The 13,269-nt window shown below is 27.0% G+C and overlaps 1 long non-coding RNA gene across 1 annotated transcript; it reads right to left on the bottom strand.

Moving 5' to 3' along the window:
• Nucleotides 1-8,707: 8,707 nt before the first annotated feature.
• On the bottom strand, nucleotides 8,708-10,848 carry LOC107486023 (uncharacterized). The gene is made up of 4 exons (XR_001591618.3): nucleotides 10,700-10,848; nucleotides 10,554-10,608; nucleotides 10,337-10,465; nucleotides 8,708-8,982 (listed from the first exon to the last, which is right to left on the bottom strand). It is a non-coding gene; the product is annotated as an uncharacterized LOC107486023 (long non-coding RNA).
• Nucleotides 10,849-13,269: the final 2,421 nt, after the last annotated feature.

Below are 13,269 nucleotides of genomic sequence, written 5' to 3'. Positions count from 1 at the left end.
ACGATTCAGGGAGGATTAGGGTTCGTGGGTGATGAAGATAGCCCTTTTCTTTTTTTTCTTTTTTTTTTCCCTTCAAAACGACGCCGTTTTGAAGTTTAATTTTCAAACCAATAAACCGTGAAAAAACCGAACGGTTCTCCCGGTTCATCGGTTAACCGCCGGTTCGACCGATTTTTTCACCGATTTTTTACAAGCCGACTTCTTATCTTACCTGAACCGGTTAGGTGACCGGTTCCCAATTTTTCCGGTTGAACCGGCCGGTCCGGTTCGGTTTTCAGAACCATGGTTTATATTACTCAATCGGAAGTTATTTTTATAACCACCTGAAAGCTTGTTATTAAAGTGAAGAAAATGATCATTGTTTATATTTTTGCATTTTCGAAATTACTTGTGAAAAAACTATTTGCTATGTCCAATTTATCCATATAGTAATCTTTATGGATGACAGAAGACGTCTTTAGCTGTGGTTGGCTCCCAATTTCATCCAACAGCAAATCTGTCCATAATGGATAGGGCATGAATTAATTAAGTTTGAGACAGTTTCATAAATTCATAATAGAAAGAACAGATATAAGAGAAAGGTGCATACTTACATATAGTGCTTCTCATAGGGACCAACTTTAAGATTATCCTTGGATTCAACCTTAACAGAAAAATTACCATTGATTTGGAGCTGACATAAGAAACAATGTTAATACATTACTAGGATCAGTGAATAACTCTTCTTCAAGATCTATTATTTCACCTGGATCAATGAAGATATAGATCATACTTTTCTTGCCTGTGTGATGACAACAAAAAACATTATACACTATCCCAACGCATTCACATACACAATTGCCACGAGTTTCTTCTTAAAAAAGTCATAGATGTACCAAATAGTGACAAAGTCAATAATAAGAAGATAATCACTGCAACCCAATCAAATGAGTTTCCAACAACAGTAATCATGAACCGGCGGAAAATTGCACTTAATGGGGCTCCAAATGTCAGCAGTGGTCATTTTCTTCACCCTAATAACAAGCTTTCAGGTGGTTATAAAAATAACAATCGATTGGGTAATATAAACAATCGATTGAATTATAAAAAGCTCATATTCTAGTCATCGTTCAATCGATTGTTTTGTGATAACCTGAAGTCCAATCGATTGATTTTCTAAGAAACACGATTTTACAACCCTGGACGAATGTCACGGATCAAAGATAAACTTTTAATAGATTGGGATTGTCAAAAAGTTTATTACAATCAATGAAAGATCTAATTTGTTATTGTTTTTGTTTTTTATTGTTAATAAACATAATAGATAAATGATAAAATAATAATTTATAAAATAAAAAATAATTTTTATAATTAAAAAAATATATTGAATTAATTTGTAATTAAAATTAAAAAATATTATTTAACAGTTATTAAAAAATTTAAAAAACATGTTTTGTTATGAGACTATTTAATGATCCAAATATTCTGGCCTCCTGGGACCATCAAATCCGTTTGTTTAATTATTTATTGTTGCGATATTATTCTTCAGTAACTTTCAAGTTAAATTTTTTGGAATTTTCAAAAATTAAATTTATACCCGCGTAATGTGCAACAAATTAATGTTATAAAATTTTTGTACATAATCTTTTAGTTAATTAAAAATGATTGATATTTTTTTATTTTATTTTTGGTCATTGTAAAAAAAAAAACAAAAAAAAAAGAAAACAAGAAAAAAAACACTACCAAGTACTAAACAAGACCTAAAGATTTTTGTTTAATAAGAGCATCTAATTAAACCAAGGTTGGGTCCATTACTTTACAGAGTCACAATGATGACTAATTACTTTCATAATCCAATCTTAATGGAAGACTTTTTTATATTTCTGATTAAATCTCCATGTTTATTATGAATTCAGTAATGTTCGAAAAAAAAATTATAGTCATAAATTGTCTTATTCAATATTTATTAATTGTTACAATAATTAATAAATACTAAATAAGATAAATTATGACTGTTTTTTATTAATTCTCTTTAGTTACCTAAAATTTTTTTATAAACTACTTCTAAATTTTAACAAAAAAAAAAGCTTTCAAACAATTAGTTTCACACCAAATTTCACTTGTTTGCAAACAAGAATAAAATCCCTCTAAATAGTAAACAATTCAGTCTTTAATATACCATTAATGAGAAATTTATTAGTGCATCCAGTCAGCCAACTCCCACTAGAATTTTGCCCAAATCAAATGTTGATACAAAAATTTTGACAAATAAATACACTTCGACCATGATTAAAAATGTTGATCACATTATATGTGATATGAGTCGAGAAATGGTATGTCAGGCCTTTATCAACATGTGAATCAATGCATTAACACATGATAAAATAAAAAATATGGATAAATACTTATGACCAAAGTTAAAAAAAAAAATAGAAAAAAAAAGATAAAGTGTCTAGTTTGGAGAATAAAATCTTTCATAGTTAAGGTAAGATCGTGGGTGGTAAGAACTCAAAAAAAAAAATTAAATCATAAAAAGAGAGAAGTATTTTATAATTCATCATTGTGATTTATAAATAGGAGAAATTTAGAAAAAATGGAGGCTTCCATCTGAAACTTCATAATTACATTAAAGTTCTGTGAAATTTTAAGCAATTATGCTATATGTACACTAAAATTAGTCACCAAAATTAGTTACTAATATAAAATATACATTAAAAATAAATTAAATAATACATGTATTTATATATAAATAAATGGTGACTAACTTTGGTAATTAATTTTAATGTACAAATAAATAACATTTTTTATTCTAAATCACACTGATGTCAAGGAGAACCATAGAGTGCAAATACACGTGAATATTTGGAGTCAACTTTTAATTTATTTTTAATTTGTTTTCTTTTCTTCAAATATTTTGATTTCTTTCGATCCCAAATTTACTTTTTTATTTATTTAAAACTTCATTTATTTTCTTGTATTTCTATTTATTATTATTTACATTATTTGATCCAATTTATATCAAATATTTCATACACGAGTAATCATTCGCTACATACACTTAGTAAATCTCGAGTCTATTAGTTTCCTCTTTTAAAAGGAATCGTATCTACTCCGTGGATTGAAATCTTGATACAAATTTAATTCGATACCTTGTCAAAATTTTTAAAATAAAATAAAGTAAAATAACAATAAATCCAATAAGATGATCTTTTTAAGAATATCCAAATACTAAAAATAAGAGAGACACCAATTTATTTTGAACACTCAAATTTTGGGTAAATTTATAAGTTGTGTTGGTACAAAAAATAGATTTTTTTTAGGGTGTTTTGACTGTCAATTGTTTCGACTACGATAGTAGTGTTTCGACTACGATAGTAGTGTTTCGACTACAGAAGTAAAAATAGACAAAGAGCGTCAAACTCAAAAGGTAGTTATTGTCTTTCCTTGGGCATCAAGGCTTGTTATTTACCTTCAACCTGAGTGGAAAACATTGGTACAAATTTTGAGGAGCAAGTTGAAGAAACGTGGGACTTAAAGATCAAGGAAGATATGAGTGTCAAAACTTAGGAGTTAAGATTCTTCATGGTCAAGGTAAGGTCATGGCCGAAAAAAAGAAAGATGTAAGATAGTGAACAATATGCTCCATGGTAAGTCTCTCTCCATGGTTTATAAATAGTAGAAACTCAAAAAAATTCTGGGACTTCAATTAAAAACACTTCACATTCACACAAAATTCTATAAAAATTTCCAGTTTCAGTGATGCAACGGAAGAACATGAAGTACAAGTGCATGTGAATGTTAAAAAGTCAATTACTTTATTTCGATTTGTTAGTGTTTAGGTGAATTCTATGATGTAGAAAGAAAGATTCTTCTACATGTGTATGTTTGTGTTGTCAAAAGGATAGTGTGACAAGTGTTTAGAAAGAGAGTAATTGAAGAGACAAAATTTGACATGTTGCAAGTAAAATGTAGTGTATTTTGTCTTATGTAACATGTAAATAATATATTGATTAAATAGGCTAATTATATTTATGTTAATTAATTATTAAAGATAATATTAGACCTGGTATGATTTTTTTATTTTTGGACTTTTTGAATGTATGTTCTATCTCTCCAAAAATATTAACTTTACACACAAAAATTTATTAATATTTATTTATTTTAAGATATACCTTTTTTCTTTTTTGATGACTAGATATATTCAGTTTCAAAAATATAAAAATGTATTACATATTTTAACCAACAAAAAATATATAACTTTACGTATTTACATACATTTAAATTAACGAATTTATTAATATTTATTTATTTTAATATATACCTTTTTTCTTTTTTGATGACTTAGATATATTCAGTTTCACAAATATGAAAATGTATTTACATATTTTAACCAACAAAAAAACATATAACTTTACGTATTTACATATATTTAAATTAACAGTAATATTTATATATATTTAATTTAAATATTATATCAATATATCTGTCAATATTACTCTAGATACATATAGATATTTATAAAAAAATATTATTTAAACACCACATATTTTTGACATCTTATAAAAATAGTTTGTTATTAATTATTTATATATTTAAATTTTTTTAATTAATAAAACAAAAAAAATTATATTTAATTGTTTAAAAAATATTGATTTTAAAATAGCATTTGTAATACTGCCATTTTTATGGTGCAGAAAGAGAGAATATATATTTTGGGAGAGTTGATTTTTTTTAAGAATGAAAATTGTAATAAGAAATTTTGCTTTTTGTTATAAAGGAAAATTAAAAATAAATTTAATTTTAATATAGTGTTAGTATAAAATAATTTTATATTTATATCTAATGACGTAACACTACATTAACAAAAATAATTAGTTTTTATAGATAGTGTTTATTGTCATCCAAAAGACCAAATATAATTACACAACTGTGTAAAACACATTTTACACTGTTAACACATCAAAATTAAACTCACTAGAAATATGTGCACCCAAAATTTGTATAACACCAGACATATATTTTTTTTTGTGACTCATAACACCGGACCTATAAAAAAATATGGTAGACACCAAGAAAAATATAAGAAAACATAGTTATTTTTCGGTATTATGTAGACGATATCTTATTATTTTCTTTGCATTAAAATATCTATTTACAGTTGTTTATAAAAAATAATTAAAAGAAAATTTCAAATACTAAAAAAAGAAAAATCTTTTAATAATTAATATTTCAAAAAAGTTATCTAAAAAAAATTAAATACTTCAAGTTATTATTGGAATATTTTAGATGCAATCTATTATTTATAATTAAATTATTAATTTTTTACAATGATTAAACTATGTTTAAGTGAATATTTAATATTTATAATTTTATTAAACAAAAAAAATGTCTCAACAGATTTAACAAAACTATATGATTAGTTTCTCTTTTAGGGTATAGAAGTGTGTTGAAGAAAGATAATCATTTTTCTAATATATATTATACATTCATTAATTTAATTTAAAATAAATATTAATAAATTTTTGTGTGTAAAAATTAATTTTTCAGATGATATTTATTATGTAAATAAAAATAATTAATTGAATTTTCTTTTTCAAGTAACATGAGTTGGAAGAAAAATTATTAACTTAAAATTCTTTTTATATTAACTTTAGCTTAGATTTATTGGTTCAAAAATTTTCTTTTCAGTTGTTACTGTAATATAGGGAGAGAGAGTGTACATTTAAAAAGTCAAAAAATAAAAAAAAATTATACTAGGCCCAACATATCATTATTAACTAATTAACATAAATATAATTAACCTATTTAATCAATACATCATTCACATGTTACATAAGATAAAATGCATTACAGTTCACCTTTAATATGTCAAATCTTGTCTCTTCAATTACTCTCTTTCTGAATATTTATCACACTACCCTTTTGACAACACAAACATACACATGTAAAAAAATTTTTCTTTCTATATCATAGAATTCACCTTACACAATAGTGCTATATTCCAATGCAACCGTGTTCTTTTTTTTTAATGTATCATATCCCGATTTGTGACTTAATAATTTTTTAGGTTTGACTATATTTGTAATACTTTCATTTTTATGGTGTAGAAAGAGAGAATATATGTTTTGGGAGAGTTATTATCTTTAAGAATGAAAATTGTAACGAGACTTTACTCTTTGTTATAAAAAAATTAAAAATTAAAAATTAATTTAATTTTAATGCAGTGTTAGTATAAAATAATTTTATATCTACATCTAATGACGTAACACTACATTAACAAAAATAATTATTTTTTATATTAACAGTGTGAATTGTCATCCAAAAGACTAAATATAATTATACGATTGTGTAAAACACATTTTTACACCGTCAATATATCAAAATTAAACTCACTAAAAATATGTGCACCCAAAATTAAACATGGTAGACACCAAAAAAATATAAGAAAACATAGTTATTTTTTGGTATTATATAGACGATATCTTGTTATTTTGTTTGCATTAAAATATCTATTTACAGTTGTTTATAAAAAATAATTAAAAGAAAATTTTAAATACTAAAAAAAGAAAAATCTTTTAATAATTAATATTTCAAAAAAAATTATCTAAAAAAAATTAGATACTTCAAGTTATTATTGAAATATTTTAGATGCAATCTATTATGTATAATTAAATTATTAATTTTTTACTATGAATAAACTATGTTATTGAGTGAATATTTAATATTTATTATTTTAGTAAACGAAAAAAGTATGTCTGAACAGACTTAACAAAACTATATGATTAGTTTCTCTTTGAGTGTATAGAAATGTGTTGAAGAACGATGATAATTTTTTTAATATATATTATACATTCATTAATTTAATTTAAAATAAATATTAATAAATTTTTGTGTGTAAAAATTAATTTTTCAAATGATATTTATTATGTAAATAAAAATAATTAATTGAATTTTCTTTTTCAAGTAACATGTGTTGGAAGAAAAATAATTAATTGAATTTTTCTTTTTCATTAATTTTTCATCTAAGTTAATAATTTTTCTTCCAACTCATGTTACTTAAAAAAGAAAATTTAATTAATTATTTTTATTTACATAATAAATATCATTTGAAAAATTAATTTTTACACACAAAAATTTATTAATATTTATTTTAAATTAAATTAATGAATGTATAATATATATTAGAAAAATTATCATCTTTCTTCAACACACTTTTATGTCCTCAAAGAAAAACTAATTATATAATTTTGTTAAATCTGTTTAGACATATTTTTTTCGTTTAATAAAATAATAAATATTAAATATTAAATATTCACTCAATAACATAATTTATTCATTGTAAAAAATTAATAATTTAATTATAAATAATAAGTTGCATCTAAAATATTCCAATAATAACTTGAAGAATTTAATTTTTTAGACAATTTTTTTTTGAAATATTAATTATTTTTTTAAAAGATTTTTCTTTTTTTAGTATTTGAAATTTTTTTAATTATTTTTTATAAACAACTGTAAATAGATATTTTAATGCAAACAAAATAATAAGATATCATCTACATAATACCAAAAAATAACTATGTTTTCTTATATTTTTCTATGTCTATCATGTTTTTCTATATGTCTGGTGTTATACAAATTTTGGGTGCACATATTTTTAGTGAGTTTAATTTTGATATATTGACAGTGTAAAATGTGTTTTACATAGTCGTGTAATTATATTTGGTCTTTTGGATGACAATTCACACCGTTTATAAAAAGTAATTATTTTTGTTAATGTAGTGTTACGTCATTAGATGTAAATATAAAATTATTTTATACTAACACTACATTAAAATTAAATTTATTTTTAATTTCCCTTTATAACAAAAAGTAAAATTTCTTATTACAATTTTCATTCTTAAAAAAAATCAACTCTCCCAAAATATATATTCTCTCCTTCTGCATCATAAAAATGATAGTATTACAAATGCTATCACCATAAAAATGTCAGTATTACAAATGTTATTTTGACATCAATATTTTTTAAACAATTAAATATAATTTTTATATTTTATTAATTAAAAAAATTTAAATATATAAATAATTAATAACAAACTATTTTTATAAGATGTCAAGAATATGGGGTGTTTGAATAATATTTTTTTATAAATATCTATATGTTCCCAGAGTAATATTGACAGATATATTGATATAATATTTAAATTAATTATATATAAATATTACCGTTAATTTAAATGTATGTAAATACGTAAAGTTATATGTTTTTTTTTGTTGGTTAAAATATGTAAATATATTTTTATATTTGTGAAACTGAATATATCTAAGTCGTAAAAAAAATATATTAAAATAAATAAATATTAATACATTTTTGTGTGTAAAGTTAATATTTAGAGAGAGAGAGAGCGTACATTCAAAAAGTCCAAAAATAAAAAAATCATACAAGGTCTAATATTACCTTTAATAATTAATTAACATAAATATAATTAGCCTATTTTGTAACACCCTACCACACTAAGTTTTACGCTTAAGTAGTAAAACAGAGGTGGTGTGGTATTACGACCTCTGAATAAAATAAGTACATATAATAGCAGAAGAATTATAATATGCTAGGAGCCTTGAAGAATAGAGGAAACAAAAATCGCGAAATAAAAGCGCAACGCTCAATGAACGAGTTAACCTGCGTGCTAAGAAAACCATAACTATTAAACACAAGATAACAGAAGTGGGAATAGAGTGCCAAAGATACAAAATACCAAGCTCCTAACTCAACCTGCGAAGTCAAGACTGGCCGGAGAATATTTACACATATATACATACATATCCAAACCCAAAAGTACATATACACAATCCTGCCTCTCCATAAACCTCTAAGAGGATCAAAAGAATAAGTCATGCAGAGAGAAAGCTAAGTACATATATATACATCATAGCATAACAAAATATCCCAGTAACCACTCTGCCTCAAGAGTCCAGACGCCTAACGAGATGCCTCTCGACCTGCATCTGAAAAACAACAACATAGTATGGAATGAGAACCGGAGGTTCTCAGTATGGTAAAGGTGCCACACACATAATATATAAGGTCCTGGGAATGCCAGAGGCAATCCTAGAACGCCGACACTCAGATTATAGAGCTTAAAGTATTAAATAGAAGCCATAAAAGGTGGTTTACTAAGGATATTTAAACCTAACTTAACTTAACCTTAAATCTAAATCCCATTCTGCCTTTCCTCCTTACCTCCAACTCCATCATGCATTTTCACAGACAAGTAAACAAACAAAGGCAAGCACAAGAAGGTTACAAGTACTGCAGATAACAAATATACATTCAACATGGCAAGTACATTTAGGCACACCCAGTTAATACACAAGCAAGTAATTCAAGTAATATGCATATGATGTATGCCTGTCCTATGGCTGATGAGGCTCATCTGTCGGTTATCCAGCCAACCCGACAAGTCTGAATTGTACTTAGACTGTCCCCCGACGTGCATCCCCAAGAATCTATGCATAATTTTTCTCAAATAATCAATAATACTCAATGGGGGTAACATTCCCGGGAATTTATATAGTGCCCGGTCACACACTTACGTCGTAGGGTCAACAGAGTATCGAGTTTTCAACCTGGTACACGTGGTGGCAAGCCACGGCACTTAATCCAGGGAATCTCGTATCTCAGATTATTCAAATTCATAAGCCATATAAATAAATCAATTATAATTCATCAACATCCACATCATTCTCAATCGCATCTCATTCATCATTATACGTCAATCATATTCAATCCTTATCCTTCATTATCACACCTCCCATTCCGTCCATCAATACTTCCAATTCAAAACATAATTCATTCTTTTCTAAATGAATCAAACTTAAAACATGCTCATTTTCTTAATAACTCTAAATCAAACCATATACCCTTTGAATCTAAATCTTTTTAGATAATCATATAAACAAAATCTCTAATTTTTATGAAATTTCGGCAGCATCTCCTCTAAAACTCGGACTTTGCCACCCTTTTCGGGTCCAAACCTGCTTTCTTTTCAATTCAACATACCCTTCCTCATCATCATAACAGTCACCACAATAAATCTACTTCAGATTAACAATTATATTCATACAATATTCAAATCCAACAACCAAAATTCAACTAAGAATCATAGTTCACTAATCCTAGGCTTCTAACACAAAATATCTCAAATCAATAATTCACCAAATCATTAGCACTAAACCAACCATGTTCATCAACAAATTACTAAACTTTAAACATACACCTGCATTCCAACTTATCCTATGGCCGTCTAGCCTAAGTTTTCACAGAACATTATATATTAAATGCAAGAAACCTAAACCATACCTTGGCCGATTTTCACGTAACGACCAAAGCTATTTATTCAAAACCAAGACAGCCCCTCAAAACTCAACTAATCCGCTTCCTCCAAGTTCCAGTATTCATAATTTCAAGCTCCAATTATTTATTCACAACCTAATACACATTCATAACACATATATATATAATTTAATACTCAAAGCTCAAATTCAATAAAAATAAAATAGAATTATCGTATCCTCACCTTACCCAAACTTCACATAAGCAAGAGTGAACGTTTCTCTCAAGCTAATTGGATCCTAAAACATCAGAAATCAAAGAAATTCAACATTCCCACTTAAAATTCGAAAATTGGGGGAAGATGAAGCTGAGAGTGATTAAACAAGTTACCAATGAAATTGTTCCGGTAGAAATATAGAGCTCGACGTGGTGGACGCGTGGCCGCAAACGGTGCGGCAATCAGAGCTCGGACGGAGAAGTTACGGGGGTTGGAAGGTTACCGTAAAGGTTCGGGAGTGCTTTTCTCCTCCCTGGGCATTTTCACGCTGCAGCTGGTGAAATGGAGAAGAAGGGCTTTCGGGCTCATTAAAAGTGTGGGTCCGGTTGGACCGACAGCCCGGTTTGGGCCCGGTTCAACCGGTTCGGCCCGTTCGGTCCAATTTTGGACCGTTTTCTTCGAAATTGGTGTCAAAATTCTCGTTTCGATGTGCTCTATTCTAATTTAATATAATATTCACATTTCTAATCTTTCTTATTAAAAAATTAATTTATTGACTAATTATCTACTAATTTAACCGGGGTTTACATATTTAATTAATACATTAGTTACATGTTATATAAGACAAAATACACTATATTTTACTTGTAACATGTCAAATCTTGTCTCTTCAATTACTCTCTTTCCAAACACTTGTCACACTACCCTTTTGACAACACAAACATACACATGTAGAAGAATCTTTCTTTCTACATCATAGAATTCACCGTTTGTTTAATTCATTTTTCCTTTTCAATTTTTTCTTTTGTTTCGTTAATTTTTCTTTACATTTTAATTCTATGTTCAGTAATTTAAAATTCTCTCTGTTTGTTTATTCATTTACTTTATTTTACTCAACATAAATTTGTCACTATTAATTTCAACACAAGTCATTTCGACATTTGTTAAGTGATTCTTGAGTTGAATCCACTCGTTTTTGTAGGAGTCATATCTGCTTCCCGATATTTGAGATCTTGATACAAGCTCGATTCGATATCATGTGGAATAGTTACAAAAGTCGAGTGAAACAAATTGGATGACGAATAAGCATACACATCTTATCAATACTCCAAGAATCACCTGAATAAAAAATATCATTATTTCTATCCATTCAGATCCACCAAATCACATCAGCAAACAAGAATTCATAATCATGACACTATCGTTCACATTGATATACTATATATCACTAACTGATATATTATCACTTCATTACATGTGGTTAAACTTTATTTTAACACATGGCATCAATTAGCACGTCGTTTACGAAAAATATTTGATAGACTAATGTGAGTCGGGGATGTTAACTTTAAAAACTAAATTGAATAAATTAAAAATTCAAATATCAATTTAAAATACTAATATAACTATTAAGTCTTTTGTATTTTTTTATATTTATTTACATATTTGTATATATAGATACTAATTAAAAGTAAACTTTAAAAAAGTAAGGCCAATGGAGAATTTTCTACCTTCGCCTTTCTACATTTTCAAGTTTCAACATTAAAATAAATAGAACTTTAAAAATGCAAAAATTATTTTAGATATGAAAAAATGGTATTTTTTTTAAATATTGGTATTTGGGGTATTTTACAAAAGTGTGAAAATATCAGAAACACAGTCCAACACGCAGGTTATGTGTTACTCAACATGCAGGTTCCGTGTTGACGTGTCAACAATGCAGCAACATGCAGGTAACGTGTGGCCTGCTATCTACATGCAAGAGGCAACCTTACTCTGAGAACAGATGACATTTATGGCTTTAGACCCACTCCTAGTATATAAAAGTGGATGAGGAGTGGGGTTAGGCTGCATATCATTTTTGTTCATCTTCACTATCATCATACGCCATACATTCTCAGCTCATCAAGCCAAGGTGCATTGATCAGTGGCTCCAAACACGCAAAGGCTATGTGTCTTCATCCAAGCAGCACACAGACTGCGTGTTAACCATGCTACGGCACGTGTCGGCCATCCAAGCAGCACGCAAACTGCATGTTAGTGGCGCTTCGCCACCTGTCAACCATGCAGCAACATGCAACATACATATTGCCCCATATCTCTATGCAAGAGACAGGCCCCACTCTGGGAACATGCTTCATTTATGGTGAGGGTTGAGGGTTGGTGCTGCAGTGTATAAAATAGTGGTGGGACTGTAGCTTCCTTTCATTCCATTGTTGAGAGTGGTGGGGCTGGGGTTTCGTTTCATTCCATTGTTGAGAATGATGGGGGCTTGGGATTTCATTCATTGGGGTTTAGGGTTTTGAATTAGTTTTAAGGTTGAGAGTGAGATTAGAATATTTAAAATGGTGCGTAATTATATGTCTCCTGAAGATCATGTTATCAATTATTTGAAATATCCTAATTATGTAAGTTTGTTATTTTTTATTAATTATATGATATTTTATATTTTTAATAATTATTAAAATTAAAGAATATTATTTTTTCATTCTTTATTAGAATATGATATTTTTGTTAATTTTTAAATTAATAAATAAGACATTTTTTTATATAATATTGTGGTTATTGTTTGTTATGTTATGTAAAGTTTGATGATTAAATTGAAAAATAATAAAAAAAATTTAGACATAAAAATTTGAATTTTATGTGGTTTTTTATTTTAATTTTTGTTTCAACATCAGTATTAGGATTATAAATATATATTTTGCTAGCCAATAATATATAATTATATGTTATAGTGAAA

Source organism: Arachis duranensis, chromosome 4 (genome assembly GCF_000817695.3).
Source record: "Arachis duranensis cultivar V14167 chromosome 4, aradu.V14167.gnm2.J7QH, whole genome shotgun sequence".
NCBI lineage: Eukaryota > Viridiplantae > Streptophyta > Magnoliopsida > Fabales > Fabaceae > Arachis > Arachis duranensis.
The sequence above is the reverse complement of the archived record's forward strand: the minus strand, read 5'-3'. Positions and strand labels throughout refer to the sequence as shown.